The sequence below is a fragment of the Notamacropus eugenii genome, chromosome 1 (assembly GCF_028372415.1).
Source record: "Notamacropus eugenii isolate mMacEug1 chromosome 1, mMacEug1.pri_v2, whole genome shotgun sequence".
Taxonomy (NCBI): Eukaryota; Metazoa; Chordata; class Mammalia; order Diprotodontia; family Macropodidae; genus Notamacropus; species Notamacropus eugenii.
The window spans coordinates 697,397,153-697,418,627 of NC_092872.1; the positions used below are offsets into that span (position 1 = coordinate 697,397,153).

The 21,475-nt window shown below is 42.3% G+C and overlaps 1 protein-coding gene across 1 annotated transcript in view; it reads right to left on the bottom strand.

Annotated features, from left to right (window-relative positions):
* SMPD3 (sphingomyelin phosphodiesterase 3) overlaps window positions 1-20,328 on the bottom strand; it is a 254,762-nt gene extending 234,434 nt beyond the window's left edge. The window contains exon 1 of the mRNA XM_072636163.1: window positions 20,114-20,328. The gene's annotated coding sequence lies outside the window, so the exon portion shown is untranslated. The remainder of the gene's footprint in view (window positions 1-20,113) is intronic.
* Between the last annotated feature and the right edge of the window lie 1,147 nt (window positions 20,329-21,475).

The window sequence follows — 21,475 nt, forward strand, 5'->3', positions numbered from 1 at the left end:
TCCTGGTAATGCTCAACCTTAAATCATTGCCACCATTATCCTTCTTCCCTCCTGCTCATGAGTTACTTCTCTTGGGGAAAGCCAGGAAAATGTATTGACTGGGCTTACTATCAATTCATGCTTTCTAAGCTCAACTGGTTTATCCCTCCCTCAACTCCCAACTCCACAATTCTTTTACTGCTTTTTGATGGACCTCCTATTACACTGCCCCCATCAGCACCCAAACTGGGTATTTCTCAGGTAGTCAGATCCACCCCATTCTCCCCTTTCTCAGCAGATGGCCTTGTCCCTATTTATTGAGGCCACTGGGGAATCTATCATGAGCATCTTCATTTCCATTTTCCATGTCTCCAAACCTCTCTACAACACATCCTCCTCTGCTGCACCCTGAGGGTTACGTAGCTCTCCCTGCCAAAGTCAGCATCTCCAAACACGCCCTTGATCCAGTGTTTGCCCATCTCCGCACGGAGCTTGCTTCCTTTTTTCTTTCTCATTTTCAATCTCTCCTCTGTTGGATTCTTCCTTGTTCTTGCAAATATTTCCAGGTCTTGCCTATCCTACACACACACACACACACACAGACACACACACACACACACACAGACACACACACACACCCACACATACCCCCCCCACACTCACAGACACACACACACACACACACACACACATACACACACACACACCCCAATCCATTTCCTTGACCTTGCCATTCTCACATGCCATCTTCCATCTCTCCTCCCCTTTATTGCCCAACTTCAAAAAAGAGAAGTTTATGCTTATTCCCTCTACTTCCTCTTCACTGACTCACTTCTCAGCTCTTTACAATCCCTTATGTATCTAGCCTTACTTTCTCCCCTAAATTCTAGTCCTGTACTTACAACTACCTGATAGATACTCCTATTTCAATATGCTGTCCAAATCTCAAACTCAATATACATAAATTTGAACTCATTATCTTCCTTCTCTCTACCTTCTGCACCCACTTGCCTCTCTTTCCAATTTGCCTATTACTGTTTATGGCATTGCCATAAGCCATCACCAAGGCTTAAAATTCTGGAGTCATCTTTAGCTCTTCTTTTCCTTTATATGATTCCTTATCATTGATATTGTAGAGGGTCTTGAATTTGTTTGGGCTGTGGTTTGGGCAGCTAGGCAGTGCAGTGGATAGAGCTCTAGGTCTGAGTCAGTAAGACTCCTCTTTAAGAGTTCAAGTCTATTCTCTGACATTTACTAACTGTATGACCTTGGGCAACTGTATGACCTTACCACTGGGAAATGGTAAACCATTCCATTAACTTTGCCAAGAAAACCCCAAAATGGGGTCACAGAGAGTCATATATAACTGAACAATAACAAGGGGAAAACCTTATGAAGTTTTTGAGTAAGAGAAAACTGTGATGAGAGGTTTGTTTTAGGAAGCTTAATATGGTAGCATTGTGTAAAATGAATTGGCCTTGGAAGAAAGCAGAAATGGAGAGACCAGTTTGGGGGTTATTGCAATAGTCAAAGAGAGAGGCAATGAGAGTCTGAATGAGAGGGAATGGTAGCAGGGATAGAAAAGAGGGGCCAGATGTGGGAGACATTGTGAAAGTATATCATTTTGTTGTGAAGGTACATTTTCACAACAATCCTATGAGGCAAGTACTAGACTTTTCCCATTGTACAGTTGAGGAAATTGAAGTTCATAGAAATTAAGTGACTTGCACAAGGTCACTAAGTGAGTAAATGTCTGAGGCAAGATTTAAACCTGGGTCTTTCCAACTCCAATTCCACCACTCTCTCCTCTACTCTGTGCTGCCAGCTATGGTGATGATGATGATGATGATGATGAAGAGGAGGAGGAGGAGGAAGAAGAGAAACAGTGGTATAGATTGCAAAGCTGGAACTGATTTTTCTCAAGATCAGTGTTCATTCCATCAGACTATTCCATTTGATAACAACCGAGGAGCCAAATCTTTAGACTAGTTTTCTCAACATTTCAACAGATCAAGGTTTTTTCTCCCCCTATACATTTATCTACATATGTAATATTATAAGAGAAAACTCCAAAAGCAAGTGAGGTTCTCATCCTCTTTTGAAGCAGATAATATCTGTGCAGTATCTATTCTCTTTCTTATGATGTCAAGAGGCTGGTCATGTTTGTATAGCCACAATGAAATATAGAATCATTTGGTCACAATCTAGAGGTTTCTACTCAGTTATTTAGAGTTTAAGGATCCAGATGGAATGTCGGGCAAAGCTCAAAGTCATTGGGTTGGGCACAACCCTCCATTTTGTGTGGGCTGAACAAACAAGTTCTTTTAGAAGAATGGTTTCCTGGAAATGCAACATCATTATAATACAAGTCTTGTCCCGGTGCTTCTCTCTTCAGCACATCAGAAGTAAACAAAGGATCTCCATATATTTTAACTTGGCTCTCTATTGTGATTTTTTTTGTAATAACATTTCTGCTAGTGGGAGCAAAACCTGAGCCCAGAAATGAAAAAACACCAAGGCTAGAAAGTAATTGGAATGTGAAAGTGCTAAACAATATAAAACTGTAATAAGTAGACTTAAATATAGTAATCTTCCCAAGGCAAAATGAACTCCCCTGGAGGTGGAGTGGGGTGAGGAGAGTACAATCACCACCTGGGGTATAGGGATAGGGTCCAAATTGGAAGGAAAGGAAGTTTATAGCCAAGTCAGACCAGATTGATACCAGACTTTTGAGGGCAATACTGAATTCCATGAGGTGGGTAAAGTGGGGAGGAAGATTGGTTACCCAAATACAAGTTCAGTTTAGAAAGATCATACTACATTAGGAAGCTAACCACATACATTGCCAAGAAGCAAACCATTTGTATGACTCAATTTGTCTTTCTACAACTCTTTTATTATCATGGCAGGAATTCCCTTTTCTTGGTTCCCATGGTGATCAGTGGTAAGGGTGAAGGTTTCCATTTGCCATCTTAACTTCATGAGACTATGGGTGCCTCATCTCCCACTACCTTCTCAATCCTTTGAAGATTTCTTCTGACCCTACCAGTCAATTGGAATTGCTCTGAAAGTTTTTTTTCTAAATCTTCATCCTACTTGACCTCTATAGGGTTTGGCACTATCTACCACCTTTTACTTCATGACACTCTCTTTTCTAGTTCTCATGACATAGCTCACTCCTTGTTGTCCATCTAGCTCCATGACTATTTTTCAGCCCCCCTTGTTAATCATCCATCACCTGAAAGCTTGGAGAAAATTCCTCTACACTTTTTCACTTGGTGACCTTTTTTGCTCCTATGGATTCAATCATCATCTCTACAAATGATTTTCAGATACATATTCCCATTCCCCCATCCCTAATCTCTCTCTTGAATCCTAATCTTGTGCTACATTTGAGATTTTAACAAAAGGGTAAACTGAGGTGGATCTCTGAGCAAGATAACATTTATTAACAGGACCATGTCACCTGTCAATAATTTAGTCAATGGCTTCTCTCCATTGATGCCCAAGACCCAGAACAAAAGGACAGATCCCCTTTTATAGGTTTTGGGGAATACAGAACAAAGAACAGAGCAGGGTAAATGACATCACAGGGTTAAGGGCAACTCGACTGGTTACAATGCTGAAGCACAGGGAACAATACGATTGGTTGGATGTTTGGTAATGGTGGTTAGCAATGACTTCCATTCTTCTCTCATGAGTCTAAGAAGTATTCTTTGTTTGAGTCCAAGTGCAAGATAGCAGACCAGGTTTTTGGCTAGCAAAGAAGACATCCTTGAAGGATTAGCTTGATGGGTTAAAGCTATCAGGCCCGTTTCCATTTCTTTCACATCCATTTCCCAAGATTAGTAAAATTCTTGAAGCAAAAATAGATTAACGATTAGCAGGAGTGCTCAGTTTCTAAACTTAACTTATTACAGGCCCGCTGAACTCTGAACTAAGTTCAGAGACAAAGAACCATGACTTGAGCAGTTACAGGTCAAAATCAATTACTTGTAAATAGGAATAATAAGAAAATGATACAATATCAACCTTATTTTTCTTAGTTGCCAACCACCTGCTTGACATTTCCTTCTAAATATCTTCTCAGGATTAATAACTTAGTATTTCCCAAATTTAACTTCTTACCTTATCCCCACTAAACCTGCTCCTCCTTCTGCCTTCCCTATTTATATCAAGAACATCATTATCCTTCTCCTCGCTTCAGCTTTCAACCTTAACCATCTTTGACTTGTCTTGTTCCCTCAACCCCTACATACAATCAGTTACCAAGTACTGATTCGGATACCAGACCATTGTTCCCATCTGTCTCTTTCTCTCCAAATATGTGATGCTACTCTGCTTTCCGCCCTCACTATCTCTCACCTAGACTGTAAGATAGGTAGCTTTCTAATTAGTTTTGCATTTCTAGTCTCTCCCTCCTCCAATTCCTTCTCCACACAGCTGCCAAATTTTAAGGCATTTGTCTGATCATGTCGTTCCCCTGATCAAAAGGCTTTATCAGTGACTCTCTCTAGAACTCCATGTAATTCTAGTTTTGTTCTTGAAATTTATAATCTTTTTGTAGCCTGGATCTCAGATACCTGACCAGATTTATTTCATATTATTCTCCTTCATACATTCTATGTTCTAGTTAAACTGGTCTCCTGGCTCTTCATGTTGAAGCCAACTAATCCTGGCTCAGGAGAACTGGTTGTTAAACTTTCAGAGTAAGAATTGACACCCTAGAAATGGGCAAATCTTACAAATCAGGGCTTGATTTATTGTTTTGTTGATTGTCTAGAATCTAAAAAGTGGTAGAGAAAATGCCAATAATGCATATTAAACTTAAAAGGATGTCATTTTTGGGGGGGTGTTGTTAAACATTTAGTAAAATAATTCTGACTATCTCTTTTCTCTCCACCTTTGCACAGGCTGTTCCCCATATTTTGAATGCTCTCTCCTCATCTCTGTCTCTTGGAATTTCTGGTTTCCTTCAAGTTTCCTTAATTTCTTCCCCCAGTTCAGTGCACTATCCTTACCCAAATGACTTTATATTTAGCTTTTCTTTGCATTTGTTATATCCTCACAGCAGTATATAACCTCCCTGAGGGCAGAGACTCCTGTCCCTTTCTCTAGTACCTACCATAGTGTTATTGCACATCAAAGCTGCTTAATAAATACTTGATGAATTGAATTGATACTTTATGTTTGTCCATATTGTATATTCTCAGTTGAATAGTAGTTCCTTGAAGGCAAGAATTGTTTCATTCTTGCCTTTATGTACTGAAGACAGTGTCCTATATGTAGTAGGTGATTAATTAATGTTTTCTTAATTGGACTGACTTTGAGGCATTAAATATGTGAGAGGCTGTGTGTTGTTGTAGCTAAAACAGTTGGTCTTAGAGTCAGGAAGATTCAGGGTTCAAGTTCGGCAGAACGATGTGATCCTGGCCAAATCACTGAACCTTTCTAGGCCAATAGTGTCAAATCCAAATAGAAATACTAGGCAACTCTCTCAGACTCAAAGTTATAGAGGCATCAACCAGCATTGGTAGATAGACTGTTTCCTCTTTGGGAGTTCCTTATACCAATGAAATAATGGATCTCTAAATACATAATTAGGTTTCATATCTGTACTTCCACTTTCCAATTCTCTATCATGATAGGTAGGCGATTCTGGGTTCTGGAATATTCTCAAGCAGAATATGAACTCTAGTGGGTCTTAACTGGCCAAAAGGACCCCATTGATGGAGCAGGTATCTATTTTTCAAGGACCAGCCTAGAGTAAGGGTGGGGAGGCTCAGTATCAGAACATTGACCACCAGGTGATACATTTTTTTTGGCTATAGTAATGTCATAGACAGGAGTCTATAAAGGAATAGGGAAGGCTACAGTCTGCACTGGGGAGAGGAATAGTCACATGATGAAATCAGATATTTTTGAAGTGTAAAAGTGAGGGTCTAAGGCTTAAAGGATTTTTTTCTATGGTCAGGAAGGTAAAAGTTTGAAAGAGGAAGTATGATTAATCTACTACTAATCTAACTCATAGGCACTGCTTGAAATATTTGATACATCTACTTCCTTGTTGATGGCCCCCTTAATTTAGCATGATGTCTGATGTGAAGAAGTTTGAATTCCTTAGAAGAAGCTTCTTTATTTCAGTATAAACACAACTGAGAACAATGTATATTTTCTTTCTCCCTAGATCATCCCATGGAAAAAGCTTCACCTGGTTTTAAATGAAAATGAAATGGGGAAAATTGTATGGTGTGTCAAAAGCCTTTAGAAATTTCCACTAAGAGCTCCTGTTAAGTCTGGGTTGTTATTTAAATAGACACTCCCAGGGAAAGCAGTGCCTCACCAAAAAAAAAAGTCAAATGCCGCAGAGTTGTTCTCTAAAACCACTTAGAATCTATGTCCTCAGGGGCAAAGTGAAAAAGACCGGGTGATAAATCCAAACAGAGGCATCATAAAAATGTAACAGGTTAATGATAATCTATTGCATAACTTGAAATCCCACCTCCTCTAGGAAATCTCCCTTGAGTAATTGAAAAGGGTAATGTACCAGTACATAATATAGTGTGGTCTGATGAAAATCCACAGGTTTGGAGACAAAAACCACCTGTGTTCAAATCTTGGCTCCCACCAACCCACCCTATGAGACTCTGGGCAAGGTCACTTCACATTTCTGGGCCTTAGTTCGCTCATTTGTGCATCCTTAAGACAAAATGGAATCAAATTTTCAATGGTGTGGGTACTGTTTCCATAAATATAGAACACAAGTTCCCTGATTTGGTCTTCAGTCCTTAGGAGTTGCTTTGGACAAAGAGCAAACAAACACAATCCTCATTACCCTGTACATCTGATGAGAAGAGTCTTCTCTGCATGTAAATAAATCTGTCTTTGGATAACAGAGATATATCCCTCTATAGCCTACATTCAAAGCCTTTAAAGCTTGGTAGGTCCTGAAAGACCTTAGGTTCTATTGGTGTGTGTGTTTGTCCTTCATTGCCAAAGAAGACCATGCCATCAGAGAAATAATGACATGACTTGCACTTGACTTTGTTTTTGAGTGAGGAAGGGCTGTGCAGGTCACCAGCCTCACTTCTCCTCCAGAGTCATCTGAATCCAGTGACCAGATATTCATCAGGATGACTGGAGATGACCCAGGATGAGGCAATTGGGGTTAAGTGACTTCTCCAAGGTCACATAGCCAGTGAGTGTCATGTGTCTGATTTGAGATTTGAAGTCAGGTCCTCCTGCTCCATCCACTGCACCACCTAGCTGCCCCCAGTTCTATTGGTATATTCCTTAAGAACTCAGTGCCTCCCATTAATTGGGGAATAGTTGAGTAAATTGGGATATTTGAATACTGAAATATTATTCTATCCTAAGAAACAATGGAAATGAGATATTAGAGAAACATAGGAAGATTTATATGAACTGATGAAGAGTGAAGAAAGCAGAATGATAATGATAAATGCATTAACTATAAGAAGTCAAAATCTAAATCTAAATCTAAAAAATCTAAAAAAAAACCCTAGTTGAACTCAGATGAATTACAATGTCCAGTCTTGGTCCTAAAGGATAGAACACATTTATCTCTTTTAGCAGAGAGGAGGATGACTACACATACAGAATTGCATATACTGTCAGGCATAGCAACTTGGTTGGTAGGTTTTTAAAACTGTTTTTCCTTGTTACAAAAGAGAGTTCAATAGGGAGCAGGTGTAAGTAATTTAAATAAAAGGCATTCATCAAGCAAGGATACTTCCATGCCAGGATGAAGCACTGGACGACTTTTGTTGACCTCCTTACCTCTAAAATGGGGATAGAAACACTTGCACTACCTGTCCCCCAGGATAGTTGTAAGGAAAGCACTTAATAAATAACTAATAAATGTGAGCTAGTATTTATACACTTACCTAATATGCATATTCATTTATGTTTATTTAAATTATGTTTTAATATTTATCCATTACATCTCCTAGAGATTGGGGGTCATATCCACTTAACTCATTTGGCATAGAGACTTGTATAAACCCACATACAAATAAGTATTTAATAAGTGCTTTTAATGATGGTTCTAATTAAGGAACTCCACTCTGGGTCTCATTGTGTCTTGGGCATGACCCTGGGTTCTCAAAGGCCATGATAGTGAAATGCAAATTCTAGCAGGTTATTTACCAAGCTGGAAAGGTTCTGATTATGGGCCCAGTGATGGATGGTATATCTATTCTAAGAGGCTCAGTTTAGCTAACTATGGAGAGGCTCAACTACCAGGCTACCAGGCAACGACTTTTGTGACCATAGCAGCTCATGAAGACTCTCTACTAAAATGCAGATGGATTACATTCTTCAACAGTGAAGGGAACACCCACACTGATGAAATTGCATCTCCTTGAGTGTTGTTATATGTGTTAAGTAATAGAACTTGTAAAATTTGAACCGGATTGATAGCAGCCTCAGTTTTCTACTTCACTTTACCCATAAAGATTCAGCCTTCCAACAATGTGGCCAGTTCACAGCTCCATGGAGGCTGCAGCCTACAGACAACGTCTGCTTAGTGGGAGCATACCACATGCCATATTTTCCATTTGATCATCTAACTTTAAAATCTCTTTTCATTTTCCTTTTCTTCTCTTTGGCTTTGAGTTAAATTCAAATTAAAAAAAAACAATTTAATGGAAACCAACCCTCTAAATAATTTGAGGTCAGAGTATAGCAGAATGGCACAGTGGACAATATAATGTAGTGAGAGTCTGGTGGCCTGGAATCTAGTCCAGGCATTGCCACTGACTGGCCAGGTAGTGGCCTTGGGAGATCATTTCCTCTCCCTGGATATCAGCTACTCACCTGCAAAAAGATGCACATGGAGAATCTCAGAAATGTCAACCATGTGGCTCATTTCTTGCAACACTCCGAGTATGCCAGTGGGAATCCTTATGCCCCATTTTTATTTGAGTTTGACATGACTCTCTAGCTGATCTCTACCATCCTTTCCAGTTCTAATTTTCATTCATTTCATTCATTCATTCCTTTCCATCTTTCCATGTTTTTTTTGTCATAAGGACTCCTACTTAGTTCAGTAATGGGGATTTCTGTACCTTTGTTCTCATTGCAATTCCAAACCCAGCACCTCTCTAAATGGTTTGCAGGTGTGATGGGCACATGACTATAAAGTCCTTCCAAATCAATTATACTTGTGTTTGCTTCTTCCAGTTGCACTAAAAATATTGAAAATAAAACAACTTTCCTAAAGACAGGATGTGGTTAAGCCACTTTTCAGGAGCCTGTCACTATTAACAAGATAGAACCTTAGTTCTATGCCAAGGTAGGAAGTCTTTAACAAATACCATTGATTTGAAGCTTAATAAATGCAATTTTGCTTCTGATAAGTTTATTAATTGTTATAAAGAAGAAATCATTCAAGTCTTTTTAAGATCATATGACTCAGGGTGAAATGCAGATCAGAAACTAGCTCCTGGTTCCTTGGATAACATACCAAAAATGGTGGAGGGAAGAGATCATTCAAATCATTTTCATAAAAGTCTGTGTCCTTTTTTCCTATGAGAAATTTTAGAGATGAGGGAATTAAAGTTTAAAGAGCTGAAAAGACTTGCCACACAAGGTTGATATTCAACCCAGGCTCTGGAACTTGTGGATAGAGGATGGGACTTGGAGTCGAGAAGACCTGCGTTCAAATCCTGCTTCAGACATTTATTAGCTGAGTGGACGTAGGCAAGACATCTAACCTCTTTCAGCCTCAGTTTCCTCATCTATAAAATGAGGAAGTTGGACTTGATGGCCTCTAAGGTCTCTTCCAGCTTTAAATTGAGGATTCTTTGCCTCCAAGCATGGGACTTTTTCCATTATTTGACATTGCCTCTCTTCACTGCCTCTTTCCTCCTCCAGACCTTGAGATATAGCTCTCTAGAGATAGAAGCATTATTCACTGTCCATGACTGATACACCCTTCACTTTTTTTTGCTCAAACTGCCAATTGCAATAGAGATTTCTATAAATAAACCCACTGAGGTACAAAGACCAGGGCAAATGAAACTACTGTCCCAGGTTGGAGTAGAGTAGGTGGCCTATGGGTTCACAACCATAGACTTCATCTCTTAACTAACTAAAACATACATTCAGTCACATTCCCAGATGAAGTCAAGGCAATAAGCCTTTATTAAATGCTCACTATGTGCCAGCCACTGTGCTAAGGGCAGACCAGAGGAGATGGCATTCTGATCATTAACAACAGATTGTGATGATAGACAGGCAGTAGGAGAATAAGAGTGAGACCAGGGCAGTTATTGATGATAGTGCTTGAATCCATTTGAAGAGCAGAAAGATAGGCTACTATAAAAAGAAGAAATTCTTTGGCGGTATTTAAAGATCACCAGTGCTGCAATAGGACTACAGAAAATAATAATCAACTCTTATTTCTTTCAGTTTGGTCAAGACAACATTCATGGTTGTTTCTGGAGACTTAAAGAACAATATTTAATTTTGTGTATATCACTGATTCCCTGAATAATTGTCTCGATCTGGTAAATAAAATCATGGAACGTACCGATGAGGTAAGTTATACATACCATCACAAAGAAGGTCAGAACTGGAAGGGACCTCAGAGCCCATAGTCCAATCCTAACCTGAAAAGGGATACCCTCTAAAACACTGCCAACAAGTAGTCATCTAGCTGCTTCCTGGAGACTTCTGTGAAGGGGAATTCATGTTTTGGGATGCAACTGTTTGTTGGGAAATAAACATGTGTGTGTATATATATGTGTATGTATATGTATATATATATGTATGTATTTATCTACATATGCACACATTCAAGCAACATCTGCATTACAGCAAATTCTACTCATCGTGCTTAGTTCTTGTTTTGGGCCAATCTTAAAGAGGATCATATTTAATGATAGCTAAAATGCCTCTTCTTCCATCTAAATATCTCTAATTCTTTCAACCAGTTCTCATATGGAGAGTTTCTAGTCCTCATATTGACTCCATCATCATCATAATCTCCAATTAAAAGAATGACCAAATTTAGTTCCTTTCATTTGACAACAAAGAAAAATACAGCCAGATGCCAAATCTTTGGGAAAGATGACATGTCAAAGGGGATCATGAATTTTGAGTTGAAGGGAGCCTTACTGAACATCTAGCATAGCACTCTCATTTTACTCAGGAAACTGAAGTCCATGGATATTACAATTTATTCAAAGCTCTTAGTCCTTGATGTTGCCCTGTTAATTTGGGGATGGCTTCAGGAATGCCCATTGGTGCCTCAGTTCTCTATGTTTCTACTCAAATTTCAGATAGAGGCTGCCTATTTTCTCAGTGGTCTGAATCAATGGTTCAATCTTTTTGATCAAATTGGGAAGAATCATTGAGGGGACTGATTTCTCTTGTGTAGTGCACCTATGCTTCTATCACAATGATGATAAATTCATATGTGAATATGAATTCATGAAAAGAGTTTTGAGTTGGAAGACTTGGGTTCATATCTTACCTCTGTTGCTTACTAGATTGTGGTCTACTTGTCACCTGTCTGGACTTCAGTTTCCTCTTCCATAAAATTAGGGGGTTGGAACAGACAGCCTCTATGAATACTTTCAGTTCAAAATCTCTGATCCTATGATTCTCCTTATCCTCTCTAATTGAATTTATAATATATTGCATTTGACCAGATAAAGAATGCTGGGGATATCTTTCACTTTCCTTTCTTAATTCTTGATTCTTTTCTCTGCTATCAGAGGCTTACTTTCTTCCACTTGAGTATAATTACATTTATTTCAGTTCTCCATCATCAACCTTTTGAAGGGAAGAGTCTCTCACCTTATTTCAGCATATTTCCAAAGAATGAAAGGTTTCCCTTTTGGAAGATAATATTGGGGGATGGTAGCATCAAATAACTTCCTTTGAAGAATCTCAGGCCAAAAGCAAACAAAAAATTAAAAGAGAGTTGAGGCTGGTAAGCCCTTGGCTAAGAAGGGGGAAGGGTCATTAGGAAATGAAAGAGATAAGCCACATTTTAAGTTAAGATCAGAAATAAGAATTTTTGGCCTCCAAGAAGGTTAGAAGCTTGAGTGAAAGTGAATTTCAGGCATGAATATAAACCTCTCCCCACCCCACCCCAACATTGATGTAACTTGTATACAGCTAATATTGAGCAGCATTTATGTTTACTTTATGCTAATGTCTGAATATGAAAGTGGGGGTGGGGAAAATTCCCTTTCACCTGGACAGAATTTGTACTGATAGAGCAGGTCAACTGATCTGTGGTATGTTTATGGTATAGCCTGATGAGGAAAGCGAGTGAGTGGAATGAAATTTGCATTAATGGAGCCCAGGCCATGGGCCTGGAAGAAATCAGATATATAAATTGAACTTGGTACATCTCCAGACTGCTCACTCACTGACTATTGGGTTGAATCATCCCTAGGTCCACAGGGAAGCATAGGGAATATTTCAGGAAATCTGAAGATACTCTTAAAGTTGCTAAGCCTGAATTAATGCACACAATATAACATCTAAGGGATTATAGAGTACATGCTTATTCTGTGGCCTTTTGGTTCAACTCTCAAAAAATACTGATGTCTCTCAAGAAGTTTTGAAAGTGACTTCCCCCAAAAACAAACAAACAAACCAACCCAAAGCCAAGAGTAAATGCTAACTTGATCAGTTCTGCTTATAGCAGAGACATACTACTTGACACAGCCAGTAGCTATGAGTAGATTTTAATGGGTGGCATTTGTCTAGGTCTTCTGGTATTTCAGTTCATTGCCTTCCTTAAAATGTTTATAAATGCCTGCTTAAGACCTTGGGTGAAACTGGCAAAGTAAGAAGATCAATTAGAGAATAAAAGACATAGTATAATTCTGGTGTGAATATAAGGAAAATTAAGTGATGGAGTTTTCATATGGGGGGAAAGGGGGAGGGAGAGAGAGAAGGGGGGAGAGAGAGAAGGAGAGAAAGAGAGGAGGGAAGGAGAGAGAGAGAGAGAGAGAGACAGAGAGAGAGAGAAGGAAGGAGGGAGGAAGAGAGAGAGAAAGAGAGAGAGACAGAGACAGAGAGACAGAGACAAAGAGAGAGAGAGAGAGCACGTGCAACTATCTTTGTTTGGTGTAAGCAGGTGGTTCATTTTTATGAAATCATTTAGCTCTTCACTCTTTGATGCTGAACTCTCCCCATATGCAGCCATAAGGCAAAAGAGAGATTAAGTCCTATTTTTACCTTGCAATACTGAGTCACAGAGTTCGATGAAAATCACATGGATGTCAAAGTAAGATTAATACCGGATATTTGCATATCTCCCTTCTTTTTGAGGAGCTCTCAAGTCTTCACAACTACATGCAATCTTGCTTGTAATCAGAGCATCTGTGGACAGGGTAGGTTTCACTGATCCACAACTGAGGCTCCCCCAAATGTCCAAGGATTAATCCGAAATCCCATCATTAAATTGTGGCAGAGCTGAGTAGAACCTGAGTCTCCTAGATCAGTTTCCTAGGCTTCCAATTCAGAAACGTACTTTTAGAAAAATCAAAGAAGAAAACAGCAAAGAGGAAAGGCTGTGTGAATTCCTGTTTAGCTCTGTAATAGTTTATTATTGGTTTCTGTGTAAATGGATTCAAATGTGACTCCATTTACAAGGAAGGAGAGAGCTAGAAAGTAGGCTTGTGCTCTTTCTCTCTCTCCTTCCCTTCTTCTTCCCCCTCTCTCCCCTTCTCCCTCTCTTTCTTTCTTTCCCTCCTTCCTCCTTTCTTCTCTCTCCCTTCCTCTCTCTTCCTCCATCTCTCTTTCCCCCTCTCTTCTCTGTTTCTGTCCCTCTCTTTCTCCCTTCTCTTTCTTTCTGTCTCTGCCTCCCTCTTTCTCTTCCATTATTAGAGCATAAAAGTGGAGAGGAATTTGGACTGATTATAGCACAATGACAATCTTTCCACCTCCTCCCTGCCCTTCCCAAACATCGTTAGCACAATATTGATCAACAAAGTCAAATTCTTGCACCTGAAGACAATGTTCAGAAAGACTACCTTTACTCTTTGTCATCTGCAAGATAAACAGATCTCCAACTCTTTGGTAATTTATGGGCTACTTGGGCAGAATTTAGTTTACAGTAGAAATCTATGTAAACACAGACATAGTTATGTCTTTCACAGACATAAATACTCTCCAGTAGCCCCCACTTTGCAGAAGTTCTGGAGGTTTGTTCATTTGGAAGCAGATCGAAGGCAATATTCAGTCAACATAGTCTCTGTACCATTTGGTTGGTAGCTGAAAGCAACCCTAAAATACTAGGCTCACTTGCTTATTTGAGGGACACCTGGGATCTGTCTTAGGCCATTTCTCCATTCAAAGCATAAATAAAAAATGTCTTGTCATGACACCGTAGCACAGAGACATCCTCTAGTAACATTCAGGAACCACTCTAGACCTTTGCAGCTGGAACTCTTTTTGATGGGGCTCCTCTGCTTTATCACTTAGCTCAGGCTCAGTTACACAATATAGGGTCAGCATGGATCATGGATTTTCATAGAGGAGATCTACCCAAACCTCTTTTCAATCAGTTTTTGAACCAGCTCTCCAAATTGAGCATCAAATGATTTCAGTCCCAGTTCTTTCCTCCAGCCTCCATTCAAGAGAGCTAATGAGATATGAAATAATTGACAGGCAACAAGAAGGAGGAAGAGGGGAAACAAAGTACAACAATAATCCTTGAACTGGATAATAAATCCTTGGGCAGTCATGACATACTTGCCTTTTTATTTAATTTGGCTCTCATTTTTTTCCTTCCTTCCTTTACTTTTTTTTCTTTCTAGCAAAGCCTGGCACTGGGTGACTGGGGTTTAATTCCCATCCAGTACAGGTCACTGCAGATGTTAAGAAGCAGGGACTTTTAAAGGACTAACACAGATGCTGTACTCTCTTTCAAAATATTTTGAGGTTACATTTTCTATTCATAGATTATATATGAAGAGCAGAAAGGAAATTTAGAGATCTCCTAATCCAATTTCTTTATTTGACAGGTGAGGAAACTGAGTCTTAGAGGTGAAGTTGCCCAAGGTCACATGGCTAGTCAGTGTATAACCAGGAATATAATAATAGCTAGAATTTATATAGGACTTTAAAATCTGTAAAGTGTTTTGTATATGTTGTCTCCTTTGAATCTCACAACATCCTTGGAAGGAAGTTACTATTATTATAAGCCCCATTTTTTAGATGAGGAAACTGAGACTGAAAGAGGTCAAGTGACTTGCCTCGGGTCACATAACCACTAAAGTTCTGAGGCAGGATTTGGACTCAAATCGTCCTGACTCCAAGTCTAGTGCTATGTCAACCAGCAACCTACATCACATTAACTGTACTTTTTATAAGTTGAAACTAAAATCATAGTCAGCAGACATATTGCACACTTATATTATTATTTTATTGAATATTTTATAATTAGAAATCTAATTAATAGCCAGGTGAAGTACTACTCTGGGGTTTTAATTTCCAGCAATGAAATGCTAAAACACGAAGCAGAATCATGGAATCTTGGCTCTTCAGATATCATCTGTCTTAACCCCTCATTGATGCAGAATTTCCCCAAAAACATCTCCTATGGTGATTATCTACTTTCTGTTTGACAATCTCCAGTGTGAGAAATGATGAGCTGGTTGATTTGAGAAAAACATGGAAAGACTTGCATGAAATCATACAGAATGAAATGGACAGAACCAAGAGAACATTGTATACAGTAACAACAATATTGTTCTAAGGACAACTGTGAATGACTAAGAGATCCTGAGTATTATAAATACTCAAATCAACTACAAAGGACCTATGAAGGAAGATGCTATCCACCTCCAGAGAAAGAACTGCTAAATAGAAGTATGCATAGTATGTACATATATATGCATGTATGTATGTGTATGTATGCTATGTCAGATGGTGGCCTTCTCTAATGCAGGGTGGGGAGGAAGGGAGGCAGTTTGGAACTTAAAATATAACAAAAAATAAATTAAATTTTACAAAATTCCAGTAATAGGGATTTATTTTTTTCCTAGGGCATCCTAATCCATTTAAGGACAACTCTAATTGTTAGTAAATTCTCCACTGCACTGAATTGAAAACTTTCCTCCTAAAATTATTCCTTTTCATTCCTTGGTTCTAGTTCCCTCTCAGAACCAAAGAGTATTCGGTAGGATTTCCCCTTCCTTGACATAGTTCCTCAAATATTTGAAGGCAGGGGTCAGGTCATGTCCCTGCTGAACCTTTCCCTATTTTTCCATCATATCCTCCTAGGTTTCAAGTCTCCTCGTGATCCTGATCAACTTCCTCTTGATATGCTCCAGTTGATTAATGTCCTTTCTAAAATGAGGAGTAGAGAAATGAACATAATACTCCAGAGGCAATCTGATCAATTTAGGCTACAATGAGTGGTACAGTCTCCATCCTCATTCCAGAGACCACCACTAACTTTTTGACAGACTCATCACACCATTGACTCATATTGTTTGCAGTCACCAACTTCATTCAGACAAAGTCTCACCATTCTTCCACCTGTAACAGAATTCCAATGATTGAATTCACAGTTTACTCTCTCTAATGAATTCACATGAGAAAACAATTTCATGGCCAAGCTAAACAATCATCTATGATTAATCACTATCCCTAGTGCTGCCTTATTACTGTTGCGAAAAGTTTATTACTGAGGCAAAGAGTCAGGAGTGAAGTCCTGGGGTTATCACACCTGGAGGAAGCTGGATGGCTCTGCAGAATTTTAACAGCAACTTACAATCCACCGTGATTCCCCTGAATCAAGCCATTTCTCAAGAAAGATCCCCAATTAAGGATGTGGAAGTCAAACTAATCTTTTTACATCTGTTGCATTGAAAGACAGCATGGTGAGGGGCTTCCGGGTTCAGCTTTTCTACAAAGTACACCACTAATAGAGTCAAATCACAAGTCTTAAATTCAGCCACTGTTGAGAACAGGAGAGAACTAGATGAGAGATAAAATTGAAGATATGATTGAAGTGGTTTTTAAAAATCTGAATCACACCGACACCCAGAAATTGCCATTTTAGCCTGAAAAAAAAAAAGGACATACTTTAGCTATGTCCTTAATTCCATACAGTAAGCTAAATTGGATAAACGGGAAATAAAAAGAAGCAACCCCAATGTATGCATTGTGCAATAAGTCCTAAAGACATGCATCCAAACCAAAGCATTTCCTTCTTTCTGTGCTGACATAAATGCAAACTAAAAAAAAAAATAAAGGGGATTTTTTTTTTTTTTTTGAAAAAAGATCGCTATTGGATCAAAAATGGCTGACAGAAGAAGAAACATTAAAAAGAGCTGAGGGAAAACAGCTGCTAATCTAGAATTATCTGCTGCCTTTAATAACGAAAATGTTTGATCTGCCTTCCCTTTTGCTTTAATGAGATTTGCAACAATTCATTACCCGAACAGTCAGTCCGGTATGGCTCCCTTCTGCAGAGATGTGTTGGTATAGTGAGAGCTGGGGCAGCTCCCTTCTCTGCCCCAGCCTCCAAGAAAATAAAAATGAATACCTTTGTTTCCCATTCACTTAGATACCATCTCTAAAAACACACATTTAGAAATGATCAAATAGGATATCCCTTTGGATAAAGCGAAAGAGTTCAGGGCATATGTCAGTGGGTTAATTGGATTGTATTTGTATTTGAGCACGGCAGCCCTCTCTGGTTTCCCCCTCTTTTCTCCTGCAAGAGCCAGGAGAGGGAATGTGAGCCTGCTTTTGTCTCCTTTTGCCTTGCTTAAGGCACGTTTTAGGCTTTAACTTCATTTTTCATTCTGCAAGCCCATCAGGCAGTTAGCCTGTTTCAGAGTTTCCTCAGGACCAGTGGGTTTTTTTTCCCCCACTGTGCCTGAAATGTAGCAGAGCAACCATGATTCTCCAGACACAGGAGAGCAAGCAGAAAAACCTCAGCCCATTACACCTATTATATCTGGACGGGCTGAGAAGCGTATGGTTTCTTGATCATTTACCACCTACTTCAGCTCTCGGAAAGCAGAAACCCCAATTCAAATAAACACTGCAAGGCCTCAACCAGCTGCATCATTTTTGTTAGCGTTTTTATCCCTGAAGCTCGAAGCCTTAAAGCCTACAAGTCTAATGGGAAAGCACTAAGAGGAATTCTGCACGGATGTAACTCCCCACTCGGCCTTAGATACATTCCCCCCAAGTGGGCGGTTCCTGACTCCTGTCTTCTTTTCTCAAATGCCTTGGGAGGGGGGGGAAGGTTGGCTTGCGGAACCCAGTTTTCTTCAGCTAGTCCAGAATGGGTGGACCCCTAGGAGGAGGCACCGATCAGCTTTGGTCTTCTTGACCAGGAGGTACACACCCACTGTCGAAGCTGCGAGAGGAACGATTCCCCTTCCCGACATCCAGTAGGCTCCTACCTCAGGCACTTGGCAACGAGAAAAGCCGTAGCTAAGGGGCCTGGGACACATGCTACACAGCCGAGAGGAGGTGAGGGGGGTGAGAAGTAGGGGGTGGGATTGGAAAGAACTGAGAAAGATACAGAGAAACCTGCACCTCTGCCCCGCCCACATGTGCCAGGCTCCTTCATCCCAAACAGAATCTGGTCAGGGATTCGGGAGTCGAGCTGCCTGGGAGTTATGGGGGATTGAGGGTTGAAAAAGACCCTCCGAGACCAGGGGCGGAGTCTCCTCAACCTCTCCGCCCTCCCACCCTCAGCGTCTCTGACCTCGGACCGAGCAGACTCCAGGCAGGAGGCGGGTCCCCTCAGTCTTTCTCAGTCTTGTCCCCACCCCTAGCCCCAGCCCCTGGCAGAGAGCGAGCTCTGATGTGGGGAATGGAGGAACCCCTCTCCACCTCCAGTCCCACGCCCAGACAGAGATGAGGATGTGGAGAGCAGGGTGTCCTTCAGCCCTCCCCACCCCTATACAAAAAAGGCAAAAGCATCTCTGGTGACGGTGGCCCTCCTCTCTTTTCCATAAGCTGAGTATCTTTGATATAGCGGGTCTCCCTCGCTCCACTACACAATCTACAGAGAACAAACAAAGCGGCTCAGGCAGAAGGACGAGATTCTCAGCCCCATATCTTGCACATGGAGCAACTCAGGGGACAGAGGTCTTCCTCAATCCCACATCCAAAAACAGAAGCTTCGAGGTGGAAATGGGAGATCCTTTTCAGCAGTCCTCTATCCCCATTCACAGCAAGAACAGCTCCCGCACACAAAACAGCCGGGGACGGGAGGTGCGGGGGTATTTCTTATATCCCACCCACATTCCTCTCTATAGACCGAACAGCTCCAAGTTGGGAGTTGGGTAAGTCAGGGTGGGGGCTTTCCCTTCCAGGGAAAGGGAGGTCAGCTTTCCCTTCCAGGATGGCTGAGTTGGCGGTCCCCTGTTCCCCCTCCATAAACACAGCTAGAGAGGTCTCCTGACTACCCCTGTCCTCAGGCAGAGCAACCCCAGGTAGGGACTGGAGTATCCCTCATCCCTGAACAGAGAAGAAGGCGGTGTGTGTGTGGGGGGGGAGTTCTGCAGCTCCTTTTCCCAGGTGAACTGAGATGGGGGTTGGGGGGAGTATTCTGAGCCCCCAGACAGAGAAGTCTTGAGGTGGGGTTTGAGGTCCCCCAAATCCTTGTTCACAGAAGGGGGCTGGAGAGGGGAACTCTGCAGCTCCTCTTCCCAGGTGGGCTGATATGGGGGTTGGAGGGTCTTCTGAGCTCCCAGACATAGAAGTCTGGAGGTGGGGTCTGGGGTCCCCCTTATCCTTGTGCAAGAAGGGGACTGGAGAGAACTCTACAGTTCCTTCTCCCAGGTGGGCTGAGATGGAGGTTGGGGGGGTCCTGACTCCCCTCCCCCCAGCAAAGCTGGGATGTCTGGCCGTCCTGCCCTCAGCCAGAGTAGCCCCAAGGTGGGGGTGGGGGCCCCCCTTGGATGAGTACTAAAGGGGGTGGGGGAGCATCCCTGGAAGGATGAGGTGGGGGCATGTATCACCCCAAGGGAGGCCGGCTCCGGGCTCGGGGCGGGGGGATGGAGGTGTCGGGCTGTCCGCTCCCCAGACCGCAGCTCAGCCCCGGGCGGTGGCTCTCGGACCCGGCTCTTCACCAGCCTGGTCCCGGCCGGCTCGCAGGCAGGACACTCACCTGACTGGCGGCGGGCGGGCGCCCCTCTCCCTGACGCCAGCGGGCGGTCAGTTCGTAGCCTGTGGGGTAGTCCGGCTCTCTCCGGGTCCCATCCCTCTGCGGGTGACCGTGGTGGTGGCGGCGGCGGCGGCAGCTGCGGTGGTGACGGCGGCCTCGGCTTAGGCTCCACGCCCGGAGCCTCCCTCGGACTCAGCACCTCAGGTGCTCTGAACAGCTCCGCGCCTCGCCCCGCCGCTCCTGGCTCCGCCCACATCTCTTGACCTCAGCCAATGGCGGCCCGGGACCGGCCCCCCTACCGCCTACCCTGTCTCCCCGTCGCTGTGGATTCGACAGCTTCAGCCCCGCCCCCTCAGCCCCAAACCGGGTCCCCTACCCCTGGGGCGGCTGCTGAGGGCTAGAACCACAGCCCCCAGCGTGCCCCAGGGCTTCCCCCGGGACTTCTGGGACATGCAGTTCTCCCAGCGGTACCGTGGGCTCACTGGGCAGCATCACCCCCCAGAGGTGTACTGCATTTCCCAGGATGCACTACTGGGATGAGAGCAAGGAGGTTTTGAGTGACTGTCTATGGAGAAGGCCTGCACTTGGAGAGGGGAAAGTAGGCAGGCAGGACATTCCCACGGGGCCAGGACAGTCCTGGGGTGGCAGGGCCAGCCCGGGACTTGGGGCGGGGGTTGGGGGGTGGGGTTAGTAACGCTAACCATATTATCTCTGTAGAATCCAGGCTTACATAATCAGGTGGGGAAACTGAGGCACAGTGGGAAGGGTCTAGTTTGGCCTGAGCAATGAAAAGTCTCACATTTTCCTTTTAGTGCTGGGATCCTCCACACTCCCTATCTCCTTGTTCTTGTTCTGTTCACTCTTCCCCCGACAGGCCTTTTTCTTTCAGAGCTCTCTTGGACAGCTCCCTACCTCCATCCCTGTAGCTCTGCCCCTCCCCCCTTCTCTAAGCTGGCCCTCCCTCCCAGGGTCAGGATTCCTTTCTCTGGGTAAGATCTTCTTCCCCGATCCAGGATTCCTATCCTCAAATCAGCTCTCCTCTCTTTGAATCAGTTCTTTCTACATGGATCAGGGTCTTTCCCCCCAACTCCTCCTTCCCCCACCCCTCCCTGCACCCAGAAAGGGGCCCTTCCTATGGTAGTTGAAAGAGCAGTGGTTCTGAAGTCAGAGGATCCATGTTAAGACTTCTACATTGGCTAGTTACTAGCTTTAAGCTTGGAAAAGTCACTTAACTCAGCCTCAGTTTCCACACTTATAAAATGAAAAAAAGTTGGGTTAGATAATCCCTGTGGTCCTTTTCAGCTCTAAATTCTGTGACCCTATGATCCCTGGACCAGGATCCTCTCTCTGGACCTGTCTCTGCCT